Source organism: Paramisgurnus dabryanus, chromosome 8 (genome assembly GCF_030506205.2).
Source record: "Paramisgurnus dabryanus chromosome 8, PD_genome_1.1, whole genome shotgun sequence".
Lineage (NCBI taxonomy): Eukaryota > Metazoa > Chordata > Actinopteri > Cypriniformes > Cobitidae > Paramisgurnus > Paramisgurnus dabryanus.
In genome coordinates, this window is record NC_133344.1 from 32,930,087 (window position 1) to 32,947,132 (window position 17,046).

At 36.4% G+C, this 17,046-nt stretch overlaps 2 long non-coding RNA genes across 2 annotated transcripts; one reads left to right on the plus strand and one right to left on the minus strand.

The window, feature by feature from the left end:
* The first annotated feature begins 236 nt into the window (after positions 1 to 236).
* Positions 237 to 1,714, plus strand: LOC135770493 (uncharacterized). The gene is made up of 4 exons (XR_010542652.2): positions 237 to 993; positions 1,075 to 1,221; positions 1,311 to 1,376; positions 1,454 to 1,714. It is a non-coding gene; the product is annotated as an uncharacterized lncRNA (long non-coding RNA).
* A 4,108-nt stretch (positions 1,715 to 5,822) lies between these two features.
* On the minus strand, positions 5,823 to 7,292 carry LOC135770494 (uncharacterized). The gene is made up of 4 exons (XR_010542653.2): positions 6,544 to 7,292; positions 6,316 to 6,462; positions 6,161 to 6,226; positions 5,823 to 6,083 (listed from the first exon to the last, which is right to left on the minus strand). It is a non-coding gene; the product is annotated as an uncharacterized lncRNA (long non-coding RNA).
* Between the last annotated feature and the right edge of the window lie 9,754 nt (positions 7,293 to 17,046).

Below are 17,046 nucleotides of genomic sequence, written 5' to 3' on the forward strand. Positions count from 1 at the left end.
ACCTGCATTCTTTCACATGGGTGCGTGTTGTAAAGCGATTAAAGATTTCAAAAAACTCAATGTTGGTAAAACAATCCCCCATTACGGTGTCAAAAAGTAAATGTTTATTTTAGATTTAGACAAATCATGAACAATGCTACGATTAAAACTTTTGATTGTAACATCACAAGTTATTTAATTAAATATTCCGTATACGGGTATAGTTTAAGCAATGATCTGAGCCAATATTACAATCTTTAGACGATAGTCTAAACTAAATAAATTTTTAAACGGTTCAGGAATTCCGTGAATCTTTTCATAACCTGCACTATAGTTTCACGCGTATTAAAGATCCGGCGGTGCCTGACAAAGCGCCGGGTGAGCGTTCATATCTGCCATTTTAAAATAATGTTAATAAATGTAATTCTGTCCACTATGGCAAAATAGGATTTTATTTTAGATTTAGTGGAATCTTTAACCAAGTCTCTGATTAAGACATGTGTATACGTGCACAGATGGTGACAGAGAAACTTATATATGACGTTAGTAATCTTTTAAATGTTTTTAAGACGTATTCACCCCATTTTGGGGTTTTATTTTTAATTAAAGGCTTCTTAAAACATGTGTGAATGTGTATATTATACAAAGAGTCTTATATTGTCTGCTCTGACAAAAATAAAGTATTATTTTAGGTTTAGGGGAATTGACTGCGTGTGTCTTATAAATACAACTTGATAATACGTTTGTTTTGTAAAGAGACTTCTTTAAAGTCACGCAAAAATAAAATATTTTAGTTGTAACTGGTTAAACTTAAAGCCGATATTTTCTATCGAACTAGTCTATTTTCTGTTCAGACACAAAGTTTTCTGATGCTGATATTATGTCAGTGTGTGTTTGTGTGGGGGTCGTGTGCTGTAATCTTTGAAAGTTTATGACCGAACCTTTATTGGGGAGCGACAAGAGATCTCCGGCATCAGTTTGGATGGAGCAGAGCTGTTATACTCAAGGCTATTGGTATGTATGTGTTTCGCTGTGTTCGTTTCATTATTTTGTCTGATTATTTAAAAACTAAAAATTCGATCTCTGGTCTTGCAGCGAAATTGTCTAAGCTGGTATTAACTATTCCTGGTAAATCGCTGAGAAGAGTGGAATGAACAAAAAAGTCAGACCGTGACTAGAACCACCAGCAGCGTAACAAGGAAATCTTGGAGCAAAGAGACGCCGAGTGGCTCGTGTTGTCCGGTGTGTATTTATTTAATCCTGTTACAATAGATTTAAACAAACTGGTTTGTTTTAATATTTTCTAATAACATGTGTTATATGTTTTAAAGGTTTGGATATCAGCGGCAAAGCGAACGTTGCGTGTACTATTGCAAAATATATAGCGGATCTCCACGGTACGTTTATATTGCATAAGAAAAAAGTTGTTTTATTTAGATATTTGTCCTAATAACTTGTTTTTATCTGTTTACAGGTTAGGATACAGAACACAACGCTTTGGACGTATCTTTAAAAAAGAGAAAAATCAGAGACTTTTTGGATTTGTCTGGGACATTTTAAACATTTTGTGGCAAATTGGATTTAAAACGTTTCGGATACTGGATACATGTGTTTGATTTGTCCACAGAGCTTGTTTAAGACGTCTTCACCTCATTTTAGGGTTTATTTTTAATTAAAGGCTTCTTAAAACATGTGTGAAAATGTGTATATTATACAATGAGTATTATATTGACTGCTCTGACAAAAATAAATTATTATTTCAGATTTTAGGTCAATTGACTGCGTGTGTTTTATGTCAAGCGTATGCTGTTATGTTTAATGACGGTTCGTGTGTGACAGCTCGTGTTTTGGCATTCGATGTCAGCTCTCACCCTTCCTCCCTCCTTCTCACAAGCATGCATTCTTTCACAGGGGTGCGTGTTGTAAAGCGAGTAGAGATTTCTAAAACTCAAAGTGGAGTCAAATAATTCCCCATTACGGTATCAAAAAAGTAAATGTTTATTTTAGATTTAGACAGATCATGAACAATGCTATGATTAAAACTGTTTTTTGTAACATCACAAGTTATTTAATTAAATATTCCGTATACGTGTATAGTTTAAGCAATGACCTGAGCCATATCCTTCGGAGCCGTCAATACTACAATATTTAGACGATAGTCTAAACTAAATAAAATTTTAAACGGTTTCAGGAACTCCGTGAATCTTTTCATAACCTGCTCTATAGTTTCACGCGTATTAAAGATCCGGCGGTGCCTGACAAAGCGCCGGGTGTGTGTTCATATATGCCGTTTTAAATTAACCTTCATAAAATGTAATTCTGTCCACTATGGCAAAATAGGAGTTTTTTTTAGATTTAGGGGAATCTTTAACCAAGGCTATGATTAAGACATATGTATACGTGCACCGATGGTGACAGAGAAACTTATAGCTGACGTTAATAAACTTTTTAAATGTTTTTAAGACGTCTACAACTCATTTTAGGGGTTTATTTTTAATTAAACGCTTCTTAAAACATGTGTGAATATGTGGATATTATACAAAGAGTATTATATTGTCTGCTCTGACAAAAATAAATTATTATTTTAGATTTTAGGAAAAATGATTGTGTCTATCTTATAAATACACTGTAAAAAATTGCTGTAAAAAAACGGGGAATTTTGGACAGTAATTTACCGTTTCTCATAAATACAGTTTAATACTGTAAATAAACATTAATTTGACAAACAAACTAATAACAGCAAGCTACTGTTCAGTCTTACGGGATAATACAGTATTTTTTGGTCTGGTCAGGCATGTCAGACATGTGACGAACTCATCTGCAACCATGAGTCAGACTGATCTAACTACACTGTTTTTCTGCATTTTATTATACGAGAAGGAAGCAGAATTAAAGACTATCTATCCATTTTCACTCCGACTGTGATCTTAGCAGCACTGAGACGGACAACGAATTCACATGTTTTTTACTCCTCGCCTGTATATCAAGGTAAGCACAAACAGAACAGAGTCTGTGTTTCTAAGTGAAATAATTGACAAAATGTTTTATATATTTGCTTATTTTTGAAATATTTCTAAAAACGATTTATTTGATTTTGACATATTTAGGGCTGATTGTTAAAGGTGCTCTAAGCGAATTGAAGCGTTTTAGACCATAAAACATTTTTTGTTACATACCGGAAACATCTCCTCACTATCTGCTTGCTGCCTGTCCGCTGATCAAACTGTAAAAAAACGCGATCTCTGTAGACAGCCCAGGCTTCACAAACGGCAATATCAACAAATGGCCAAACCTAGCCAGCACAAAACAAAACAAAGTATTCCAGCCAATAAACGACAAGAAGGATTTGGGGGTGGGGGTTGGGCGCGTTCATGAAAGCACGGAAGGGAGGGGGAGGGGGAGGAGTTAGCTACGCTCTGTCTGTTTGAAAACAGTTCAAACATCAACAGGAAGTGACGTCGCACATTATTCGCTTAGAGCGCCTTTAAACGAATTGGCAACTAGCTATTAGTTAAATACAAATAAAGATGCTAATGTTAATTTGCAATCTAATCAAATGTCTGACTGACATGTGATTATCTATTGATATTTTTTTAAATCTACATGAGGTATTGGGCTCTGTTTCACCATTTGTTTGTATCTTTTTTCAATGTGTGCACTTTTAATCTTTGTACAGCGCCTCGTTAATGTGTTAGCATTTAGCCTAGCCCCATTCATTCCTATGGCTCCAAAACGGGATGAATTTAGAAGCCACCAAACTGTAAACACTTAATGTTTTCCCTATTTAAAGACTGTTACATGAGTAGTTACACGAGTAAGTATGGTGGCACAAAATAAAACTTTTGTTTGGAGCCATTGGAATGATTGGGGCTAGGCTAAATGCTAACACATTAACGAGGCGCTGTACAAAGATTAAAAGTGCACACATTGAAAAAAGATACAAACAAATGGTGAAACAGAGCCCAATACCTCATGTAGATTTAAAAAAATATCAATAGATAATCACATGTCAGTCAGACATTTGATTAGATTGCAAATTAACATTAGCATCTTTATTTGTATTTAACTAATAGCTAGTTGCCAATTCGTTTAAAGGCGCTCTAAGCGAATAATGTGCGACGTCACTTCCTGTTGATGTTTGAACTGTTTTCAAACAGACAGAGCGTAGCTAACTCCTCCCCCTCCCCCTCCCTTCCGTGCTTTCATGAACGCGCCCAACCCCCACCCCCAAATCCTTCTTGTCGTTTATTGGCTGGAATACTTTGTTTTGTTTTGTGCTGGCTAGGTTTGGCCATTTGTTGATATTGCCGTTTGTGAAGCCTGGGCTGTCTACAGAGATCGCGTTTTTTTACAGTTTGATCAGCGGACAGGCAGCAAGCAGATAGTGAGGAGATGTTTCCGGTATGTAACAAAAAATGTTTTATGGTCTAAAACGCTTCAATTCGCTTAGAGCACCTTTAACAATCAGCCCTAAATATGTCAAAATCAAATAAATCGTTTTTAGAAATATTTCAAAAATAAGCAAATATATAAAACATTTTGTCAATTATTTCACTTAGAAACACAGACTCTGTTCTGTTTGTGCTTACCTTGATATACAGGCGAGGAGTAAAAAACATGTGAATTCGTTGTCCGTCTCAGTGCTGCTAAGATCACAGTCGGAGTGAAAATGGATAGATAGTCTTTAATTCTGCTTCCTTCTCGTATAATAAAATGCAGAAAAACAGTGTAGTTAGATCAGTCTGACTCATGGTTGCAGATGAGTTCGTCACATGTCTGACATGCCTGACCAGACCAAAAAATACTGTATTATCCCGTAAGACTGAACAGTAGCTTGCTGTTATTAGTTTGTTTGTCAAATTAATGTTTATTTACAGTATTAAACTGTATTTATGAGAAACGGTAAATTACTGTCCAAAATTCCCCGTTTTTTTACAGCAATTTTTTACAGTGTATTTATAAGATAGACACAATCATTTTTCCTAAAATCTAAAATAATAATTTATTTTTGTCAGAGCAGACAATATAATACTCTTTGTATAATATCCACATATTCACACATGTTTTAAGAAGCGTTTAATTAAAAATAAACCCCTAAAATGAGTTGTAGACGTCTTAAAAACATTTAAAAAGTTTATTAACGTCAGCTATAAGTTTCTCTGTCACCATCGGTGCACGTATACATATGTCTTAATCATAGCCTTGGTTAAAGATTCCCCTAAATCTAAAAAAAAACTCCTATTTTGCCATAGTGGACAGAATTACATTTTATGAAGGTTAATTTAAAACGGCATATATGAACACACACCCGGCGCTTTGTCAGGCACCGCCGGATCTTTAATACGCGTGAAACTATAGAGCAGGTTATGAAAAGATTCACGGAGTTCCTGAAACCGTTTAAAATTTTATTTAGTTTAGACTATCGTCTAAATATTGTAGTATTGACGGCTCCGAAGGATATGGCTCAGGTCATTGCTTAAACTATACACGTATACGGAATATTTAATTAAATAACTTGTGATGTTACAAAAAACAGTTTTAATCATAGCATTGTTCATGATCTGTCTAAATCTAAAATAAACATTTACTTTTTTGATACCGTAATGGGGAATTATTTGACTCCACTTTGAGTTTTAGAAATCTCTACTCGCTTTACAACACGCACCCCTGTGAAAGAATGCATGCTTGTGAGAAGGAGGGAGGAAGGGTGAGAGCTGACATCGAATGCCAAAACACGAGCTGTCACACACGAACCGTCATTAAACATAACAGCATACGCTTGACATAAAACACACGCAGTCAATTGACCTAAAATCTGAAATAATAATTTATTTTTGTCAGAGCAGTCAATATAATACTCATTGTATAATATACACATTTTCACACATGTTTTAAGAAGCCTTTAATTAAAAATAAACCCTAAAATGAGGTGAAGACGTCTTAAACAAGCTCTGTGGACAAATCAAACACATGTATCCAGTATCCGAAACGTTTTAAATCCAATTTGCCACAAAATGTTTAAAATGTCCCAGACAAATCCAAAAAGTCTCTGATTTTTCTCTTTTTTAAAGATACGTCCAAAGCGTTGTGTTCTGTATCCTAACCTGTAAACAGATAAAAACAAGTTATTAGGACAAATATCTAAATAAAACAACTTTTTTCTTATGCAATATAAACGTACCGTGGAGATCCGCTATATATTTTGCAATAGTACACGCAACGTTCGCTTTGCCGCTGATATCCAAACCTTTAAAACATATAACACATGTTATTAGAAAATATTAAAACAAACCAGTTTGTTTAAATCTATTGTAACAGGATTAAATAAATACACACCGGACAACACGAGCCACTCGGCGTCTCTTTGCTCCAAGATTTCCTTGTTACGCTGCTGGTGGTTCTAGTCACGGTCTGACTTTTTTGTTCATTCCACTCTTCTCAGCGATTTACCAGGAATAGTTAATACCAGCTTAGACAATTTCGCTGCAAGACCAGAGATCGAATTTTTAGTTTTTAAATAATCAGACAAAATAATGAAACGAACACAGCGAAACACATACATACCAATAGCCTTGAGTATAACAGCTCTGCTCCATCCAAACTGATGCCGGAGATCTCTTGTCGCTCCCCAATAAAGGTTCGGTCATAAACTTTCAAAGATTACAGCACACGACCCCCACACAAACACACACTGACATAATATCAGCATCAGAAAACTTTGTGTCTGAACAGAAAATAGACTAGTTCGATAGAAAATATCGGCTTTAAGTTTAACCAGTTACAACTAAAATATTTTATTTTTGCGTGACTTTAAAGAAGTCTCTTTACAAAACAAACGTATTATCAAGTTGTATTTATAAGACACACGCAGTCAATTCCCCTAAACCTAAAATAATACTTTATTTTTGTCAGAGCAGACAATATAAGACTCTTTGTATAATATACACATTCACACATGTTTTAAGAAGCCTTTAATTAAAAATAAAACCCCAAAATGGGGTGAATACGTCTTAAAAACATTTAAAAGATTACTAACGTCATATATAAGTTTCTCTGTCACCATCTGTGCACGTATACACATGTCTTAATCAGAGACTTGGTTAAAGATTCCACTAAATCTAAAATAAAATCCTATTTTGCCATAGTGGACAGAATTACATTTATTAACATTATTTTAAAATGGCAGATATGAACGCTCACCCGGCGCTTTGTCAGGCACCGCCGGATCTTTAATACGCGTGAAACTATAGTGCAGGTTATGAAAAGATTCACGGAATTCCTGAACCGTTTAAAAATTTATTTAGTTTAGACTATCGTCTAAAGATTGTAATATTGGCTCAGATCATTGCTTAAACTATACCCGTATACGGAATATTTAATTAAATAACTTGTGATGTTACAATCAAAAGTTTTAATCGTAGCATTGTTCATGATTTGTCTAAATCTAAAATAAACATTTACTTTTTGACACCGTAATGGGGGATTGTTTTACCAACATTGAGTTTTTTGAAATCTTTAATCGCTTTACAACACGCACCCATGTGAAAGAATGCAGGTCTTGTGAGAAAGGAGGGAGGAAGGGTGCGAGCTGACATCAAATGTCGAAACACGAGCTGTCACTCACGAGCCGTCATTAAACATATCAGCATAGGCTTGACATAAAATACACTCAGGAAAAACAATCACTCTAAATGACCGGCCATAAAACCATTAAATACTTTCTGTCTAAAGTTGACAACTTGTACAGATTTTGATTGATGGTCCCGCCCCCTGTCAAACAAGTCATAAAAACACAAACTGTCAAAACACCATCTGTTAAGGAGTCATAAAACACAAACTGTCATAAAACCATCTGTTAAGGGTCATAAAACACACCCTGTCAAAACACCATCTGTCATGGGGTCATAAAACACCATCTGTCAAGGGGTCATAAAACGCCATCTGTCAAGGGGTCATAAAAACGACCTGTCAGACAGCAACTGTCACCGGGTGGGGGAGGGGGTCATAAAAGTTTGACGAATGGTGTCCCGTTACAACTACTGACATTTAATAATGTATGTGCTTCTTAAGTCTAATTGTGTTTATATCTGTCATTACATAGAACAGCACGAAAACAATGTGGATTAAACAAATCAAGTTATAAAAATTACACAGACCATCAAAAGGCACATTGAAGAGGTTTTGCTCATAAATGCATGCAAAATAAAGTAATTTGAACTTGAGATTTTTATACTGTTACTAAACTGCACAGTATGAGCTGCAAACGCTTTATTAAATGCTACCTCTGACTAAGAATGTATTATTTTGCACTTGTATAATCTTTTTTTATTTTGAAATTTCAAGAGCAATCAACATATATTGAAATGTTTACATTCAGATATGTAAATCAACATGTATAAATTGCTATTAGTTAATTAATGGGGAGATAATCGAGAATCGAATCGAATCGAAGTCGAATCGGACTGATAAAATGAATCGTTAGATTAATCGATGCATCGAAAAAAGAATCGCTAGATTAATCGTTTAAAAAATAATCGTTTATCCCAGCCCTAATTCGTACTGAAGGCATGAATTTCGTGCCCTGGACACGAATAATTTAATCACATTTTTCGTGCATATAACACGACTTTCCGTGAGATCAGTTTGGTTATAAAAAAACATTAATATCATGTCTGCATTTTTGATTGTAGAAACGACAAACAACAAGTGCTACTCTGCACTGTTCAAAACTTGTGTTTGAATCATGGTTAAGTCACTAGTAAATTCTTTAAATATGAAAACATAGACTACTGGAGGAATTATGATAATGTCGGTCTTGTCTACATCACCAATACCAGGAAGTAAACTGTTGCCTTCAATCCGTGTGTTTGTTGTAGTCCAAGAAAAGAGATTTACGTTGGAGATGATAACTCGCATCATCATTTACTGACAAATATTTGTATTAATTTATTGGTGTCCATAGCATGAAATTCAGCGTTTTTTGTGCCTTTAGCACGAATGTCTTTTTCGTGGAAAATAACTGGAAAATAGGGGCTCTTTAAGTGAATTTTTCATCATACTTATAGATCGAAAATTAAGTATACTACTACAGGTACTCTATGGTCTCATTTAGGCATTAATTATGTTTAACATCTGTTAACAATGAGAGCACGGCTCATACCAAGTTACCAAAGTTTTATTGCAGTACAAATAGTAGCTATTTTTTTGCCAGAAACAAATCTTACAGAGGTAGTATTTTATTTTATTTGTTTAAAGGGTAACTGCCAAAAGTTAACAGCTGAAAATAAAAGAGGAATTACTAATAACGATCAACTCAAAGATTTATGTTTATGTGTGTATATTTGCCATGTGGTTTGTGGTACTGCATGTTATGATGTGAGAAGTGTTATGGATTGAGATGTAAATCTCAGCCGTCTACCTGTTAATCTTTATCACCTGTCAAATATAATGCTCTCAGGGGTTTCTCACAGTCCAACAAGTGCCCTAATAAAGCTGCCGGATTTCACCCTGTGCCGTCAGCCGGTTAACCTTCATTACCTGAGACTTCCACTTCAGCGGAGAGTAATAACTTTCGGGGCTATGTAGTTACAGGTGCACAAATTGGTTCCCATGGTAGAGTCTACTGTTCGTAAAAGAACATTAAACGTTATTTACTAGAGCAGTTAAGATCATTCACTAATGCTAAACAACTGGACCAGTATGTTTAGACACAATGTTCACAGTCAAAGTCTGTTTAATGTATTGGTGATATATATCACAAACTCTTTTTTTTACTTTCGACTTAATTTAATTTGTCTAATCCCATTGTCAGGTAATAGAAAATAATGTAATTAATTAATTAACCAATGAGGTCCTGTTGAGATCTCTTCTATTAAAAAAGAATAATAAAAAACATACAATGGCACTAGTTGATTACCATACTTATACACCATGCTATCTATGTGGTATTTTCAATTACTTAAGTCATTTAAAATGTACCATGTTATTACTATAGTATATGTCCAAGTGTGTTTTGAATGTGAACAATACAGGTCATCCCAGACGTTGGGATGCTTGGGAAAGTTGACGGCAGGATGCAGGAATGTGCCGGCAGGTAACGGAGGGGCCCAGGAAACACAGGGATGAAACAATGAAAGCCGTGTGTGGGTGAGGTGAAAAGCCCCTGTGAGAGAGGAGGGGAGATCAGGTTACACAGACCCACTTACCTGCACACGCTTCAAAGCGAAAGAAACAGACTGAGGATCAATGAACCATTCACAGAAACACAGAAATGACTGTGTGTGTATGTTTTGTGTTTATATGTGTGTGGGGGTCCGCATTCAACGGAAAGCTGTTGATTAATTGACATGGTGAAAGGAAGAGGTGGAGGGTTTGTAGACAAATCTAGTGTGGGACAGACCGAGTTGTCAGTCTTATGAGATAATATTTACTAGCTCAAGGCTGAAAGAGACTTGATTTCCTCTCTGCAATCGCATGCTGAAACATGAATGTGGGTGGTGTCAAGGGTGTTGTAGGTAGTTGCCATGGCATTGCTGTTGCTACGGTGCTCTGGATTGTTGCTAGGTGGTTTTTAGGGTATGCTGCGTGCTTGCTCACTGGCCCGTGTCAAAACATACTATCCCGAAGTGTCTGCATGTGAAAATATGATAGTTTATTGCCACTAGGTGAAAACCCTTAGTCTGGTAACTTACTAAACAAACCTCTTTTATGTCTCATACATCCAAATTGTATCAGTGGTGAGATCTGCTGGGTTTTGTCAGAAGCCGTCATCTGTGCCACTATGTGGTGACGGTATAGAGAGAAAAATGAAGAGGAATCCACAAACACTGTATGGCCGCTCCAGTCAGTTTAACCTCCAGACGTAATCGCTGCTGTTACATCAACTTCTTTGTTTCCACGTTTATGTTATCTGTGGAAGTCAAAGATTATATCCAGGATGACATTTATCTCCAGGGCCATTCGAAATATAAATAAAACGTGTCCCAAAAAAGCCTGAGAGGTTAAGTTTTGTTGAATGACAGAAGATTGGAGTTTAAGGGTTAACTGTACATCAGGTCAACAGGTCTATTACATTTATTCGGCAGGCAGGTGCTTTTATCCAAAGCAGATTAAAGTGTATACATTTTTATTTGTATTTGTGCTCCCTGGGTTCAAACCCACGACTTTTGCACTGTAAATGCAATGCTCTACCACTGAGCTATACAATGTGTGTGCATGCCGGCGCGTGTGTATGTGTGTGTGTGTTTGTGTGTGGCAGCAGATGTCCTGCTGAAATCGGAGAATCTCAGTGATCAACCAAAACAACACCTCAACCTCAGATCAGCTTTGCCTCTCTGGTTGTTTAGGAAATTGAGTCTTATTACTTTATATCAGTAGTCTTTAACTGTTGTGTTCTTGAATTGGGTGGGTTATAGATTAGGGGTGGGTTTACGGTCAAGAGTGTAACTACATTCAGATACTTGAAATGAAAGTACAATGTAACAACATGCATGTGTGTAACCATTACATTGTATACATTTTTTCTTGTGTATGTACAGTACATATTAGTTAAAGATACCTAATATAAAGTGTGTTCTAGTCAGTTTTATCAGCTTTGTACTTTTTTGTACGGTGAACACATACTTTGTGTCCGAAATCTGATGCTGTGCCTGTGACCGTACTTACTGAATTAGATGAAGTATCTACTCATTGACCGTTAAAACAGTATGCAGTGTAAATTAAATTTGTTCATACTTCATCCAGCATGTTAATACTATACGTGACATACAGCGTTATAACAACAAGTGTGCCGTTAACTTGGATGATGTTAAACAAGCAAAATTTAACTAGAAGGAACAACTGTTTTCCTTACTTTTTTTTTTTAAAGCCGCATTAATGCTTTCCGACCATTTTGAATATGAAGACGCCTCTTCTTCTTCTTTGTTGGGTGACTCCTTTCCAGCGGCTCACGGGATGTGTCCATCAAATGCACACTTCAAAATCTTTAACTTCAGGTCATCCGGGTACTTTCCACCTACTGTTTTCCAAATACTATGAATTCGGAAATACTGAGTATGGAAGAAGGCGATTTCGGATGCAGTGATACAGTATAAATTGTTTACAGTTGCACATCCAAATCAAATAAAAGTACAAACAACAAATATAAAACCAGTTTCAAATCAGTGTGTGTGTGTGTGTTTTGAATTAAACCCATGAGCTTCTATTGTTGAAATCGATTATGGATCCAAGCGCTCTATCAGATGCTTAAAGGAAAACACCACCGTGTTTCAATATTTTACTATGTTCCTACCTCAACTTAGACGAATTAACACATACCTATCTTTTTTCAATGCATGCACCTAATCTTTTTCAGTGCATTGTGAATGTGTTAGCATTTAGCCTAGCCCCATTCATTCCTTAGGATCCAAACAGGGATGAATTTAGAAGCCACCAAACACTTCCATGTTTTCCCTATTTAAAGACTGTTACATGAATAGTTACACGAGTAAGTATGGTGGCACAAAATAAAACGTGGCGATTTTTGAAGCGGATAAAAAATGAGAACTATATTGTATGGTGGAAGAGCACTTAGTTTGCAGCACTTCGACCTCAGGCGCAGTAATATTGAAGGAAGTTTGAGCCATAGACTGTAAAAGAAGATGGACGATGCCCGTTCGCTCTCTTACATTGGTTGAAAAATGAAGCTGCCAGTGTCCCAGTTGTGAGCAGGACATTAAGGCGGGAAAACAAGGCCCCGCCCTTCCAGAAGGCGCATATCACAGCTGTCAATCATGACATCACACTACCATTTTTATAGCATTAAATAACTAACTAAAATCAAACTTATTTTAAAAACAAACACTTGAATTTACATCAGCGAGATAAAAACTACAGTAAAGGACAGAAACCAGCAGCGGAAAAAAGATAAAGAAGTGTAATTCAATCGTTTAGTTGGTCTCAAGTCCCATTGAATAACATGGGAAGGCGGGGTTTATGACCTATACTGGGACCAGTCACTGGGAAGCGATCAAGCGTTTTGGCTTCACCTTTCAGGACTTGTGCGGCATGCTTGGTTTGAGCGAGAGAGACTTAAGTGAAGTTACCTGGAGATTGTACTCCATACGTTTATAAAAGCTTAGGTTAAATGCGTGAAATAAGTAAACAGTGCTCATAAATGACTGTGGAGATTGTAGTGTCACTTGAAATGAACAGAGGCTTGGACCCAGAAACCAGTGAACTCCTTAAATCATGACTTAACAAGCGTATAGACCGTTTCAGCAGTAACAACATAAACAAGCCGCTGTCGCCGTCCGCACGTAACTTCCGGTAAACTCCGCTAAGAATAAATAACAACAAAGTTCTTTAAAAATAGTTTATTTATATAACAAGCAAACAAAACAACACATAGATTACCTAGGAAACCAAAACATTTGTTATTTTTGACGAGTTTAGCAACTAGTCAGACCATTAAAAAAAACGAAACCGGAAGTAAGGTTCGGATCCAGACGTGTATCACGTGCGTCCGATGAAACCGTCTATAAGCTGAGAAAGACCTACTGCATATAAAACCTCATATGGTATCTAATTTATTATTATACACAATAATTGATCCATAACCACAAATGGAAAGCAAATAGTATAAACCAAATGGCATTGCGCATTTTGGTTTGGCTTTACAGGACTATAGTGGTGAATATTCTTATGAAAAACTTAATGTTCATCTGAGGAAACATTTAGGATTGCATGAGGGTAAGTAAGTAAAATATGAAAGAATTTTTATATTTGGATAAACTACTCCTTTAAGGGCTTCTTCAAATCTCTTACTCCAAACAAAAATAACAGAGATCTATGCCTTAGCAACACATCACTAATGATAGTAACAACTGTCTAGCGTGAAGGAAGCAATGATGTTTGCCTCCCACAGACAGAACAAGTGTTGAAGTGTGATGTTTACATTTACACCAGCTTCGTGGCACCTTACACCTCCTCTGTCACCATCAAACCTTCACACTACAGGTCAGTCTCTCATTATTCCTTATGATGTTTGCATGTGGTGGTCAGAGGTCAAATCCCAGCTCAAGTGTGTATATATTTGTCTTGGAGTAATCTCCACAAACCATAAGTCAGTTGTAATAAAAGAAACTTATATTGCACAGTAAAAATAAATGGAGACTGACATTTAAGTATCTTTGTTACTTAACTCGCTGTGGCTGTTTGGCATTACGTCAAACCTCTTATCGCTGAAACCCAAACAGTACAATCGAAACTGCTTTGCACTCCAGAGGACCTCATGCAATTACAGTGATGAAGTCCAAGGCCTTCACTTCCACAACAGCCATAAAGATCAGCACTGTTGCTCTTTAAAGCTGACTGCTTTTGTTTTGGGTTTTTGCAGGGCTCAACACTGAGGATTTTTTCTACTGGATTGGTTGCAAATTTTCACTGGCCCCTCCATAAAAAACAATAAAATAAAAAAGCTTGTTTTCGTTTTTATTGTTTTTGATGAATGTAAGCTTAATTAATAGCATATAGCACCAAAAAACTACTTAGCTTAGCTAACTCATATTAAGTTTCAAAAGTTGTTAAAACAGTCAGTAATAAATTAAAAAATAACAAAATAATCAAAAGTGCAAATAAATACTGAAGGAATGAGAGGGGCACAAACTAAAGCGGGGTTACTGTATTTATGCTTTTGGTCTTTTCCTCTTAGTGTCAGAAGATGATCTCCTGTGAATTTGTAAAAAGTTTTGATGTGTTTTGGTTAAGATATTGAACAAAGAGTTTTTTGGAGGCATGGACGTAGGGTAGAGCGGGGTAAGTTGTCACTTAGGTTCGTTGTCACATTAATCAACTTCATGTTCACCTGTGGTCAAGATCGCTCTAATCTGACGTCAGCACAATTTAGCACACATTTTTTGGCTTAAAAGGTAAAAACAGTGGTCTCTAAATTTTATGCAATACAAATTTGTTGAGTATGAATGTTAAAAATTATTACTTTGCACAAAATAAAGGAGACAAAAACGTGTCTTTTGGTACTTTAGCTGACGTGCTTTGTTGAGCTAACCCTGAGATTTAGCCAACATACACATGTCAGTTTGGGGCAAGTTGTCTCAATGACTTTGGGGCAACACTTCACATTCTTTTCACACTGGAAATTTTTGAAAACCCCAGGTTAACGCAATCCTGGGTTATTTGTTTAACGTTTCACAATGTTCATACTTAACCAGGGGTTAAGAGAGAACCCTGGGCATTCATAATCTGATGTTTCACACTGTGCATTCCTAAACCCTAAGTCAGGAATTATTTGTGTTTACACAAAATTTTCTAGCAGGTGTTACAACAAACCCTCTGTTTGTTACGATTAACCCCACCGATGGGGTAAGTTGTAATCTTTGCACTCCTGTTACTTTTGGTATAATTATACGATAACAATGTGTCCCACAAACAAACTTAAAGGGCTCTATCTTACACCCGGCGCTATGCAGTGCAATGCGCGATGCAAGTGTCTATTGCTTGTTTCCCCCCTTTGCAAATTATCATTTTCACGTTTAGTGCCACGTTCCCCTTTTGCGCCCATCGGCGTTCTGGTCTGAAAACGAGGTGTGTTCAGGTGCATTGTTGGCGCGTTACTATTTTGTGGCAACTAAAATAGACTACGCCATTGACCAACAAAAACCTGCTCTAAAGTCTAAAGTTATGGCGCAATGTGTTTTATGTTATTTAAAGAGCGCATTAGTAAAATGCGCCTATACACGGGAGGAAAACGCGGGTTTGCTTAACACATACATGAATGCGCAGCAGCACAAAAACGCTTTTAAATATGAAAGATTAAAGGATTGAATGTAAAAGATTATTATTGAGTCTCTTGGACATAAATGAGGACTAATTATGAGACGTTAGAAGGCACAAAGAGCTGCTTCACCTGCAGTCTGGTAAGTAAATAAATGCTTTGCTTTAAACAAATGCATCTGTTTTTAAATGTTTTTTTTTTAATGCTACCTCACGGATTTATTGTCTATGATGACTCTGTACCTGTGGATATGGTGAGATGAGAAACATTTTTAAGTAATGCTTAAAAAAAACTCATGACGCTGTCCAAGTGCTGAAATGTGCGGAGAGCCGTTTGTAAATTTTTTATCTTCTGTTTGTTACAAATACAGTATTTTTAGAGTACAAACCTTTTCTTACATACTTGTAAATTATTTTTCATGATATTGGCTAGCCATACATTTAAAGCAATTAAAAGCCTGCTTTTTAACTTCCATGACTAAAAGAAAACGGGTTTTAAAAGGTTTTAATAAAAAAAATAACAATTTCAATACAAGTGAAAAACAACACAATTATTTAACATTAATCTTAAACTGGGGATCTTCTTCCTCTGCTTAGTTTTTCAGTTTACAAAGTCCGTAATCTAAATAGGGATTACACACAGCGCCAGCGCAACTGGCTTTTAAAGGGGATGAGCGCTGAGACTCTCATTGGTTTATTGCACGTTACGCCCAAAAACACCCATTACTCATAAAAAAAGGACCTACCCTTTTCGAGCATGCGATCGGCGCACAAACCATTTTTCCCGTCGTTAAATTAGCAAAAGTGGATTCGGACATGCCTATTTAGACGTTGCGCTTTGCGCTTTAGACAATGCGCTTAGATCGTTAAAATAGGGCCCAATGTGTTCATTTGTTGTAGAGATGTGTGTGATGATTGTGTAAAAAGATATTAATCTAACTTAGATGATAGATATTGAATGATAGAGCCAAATCCAAAAAGCGTTTGTGCACCACTCTCCCCTGAATATATTGTATATAATTTCTTAGAGCAAAGATGTTTATCCCAGGACCTGGCAGATTGCATTTAAAGTATATGTTACAGTGACTCAAGATGATGAAGTTGTCCCTCCTCTAAATTTCAAACTTCACAGTGTCAGATTAAAGGGGTTTTTCCATCAACAGTGCTGAGGTCTCTGAATGATGTCAGTCTTCAGCCGGCAGCTGATGGGGCCCTTGAGTCATTGACTCATAAAGAAACATCTGCTCTCTTCTGTATACTGCACTGCCCTGTCTGAAATCTCATCTCAGCTAGAAGCGG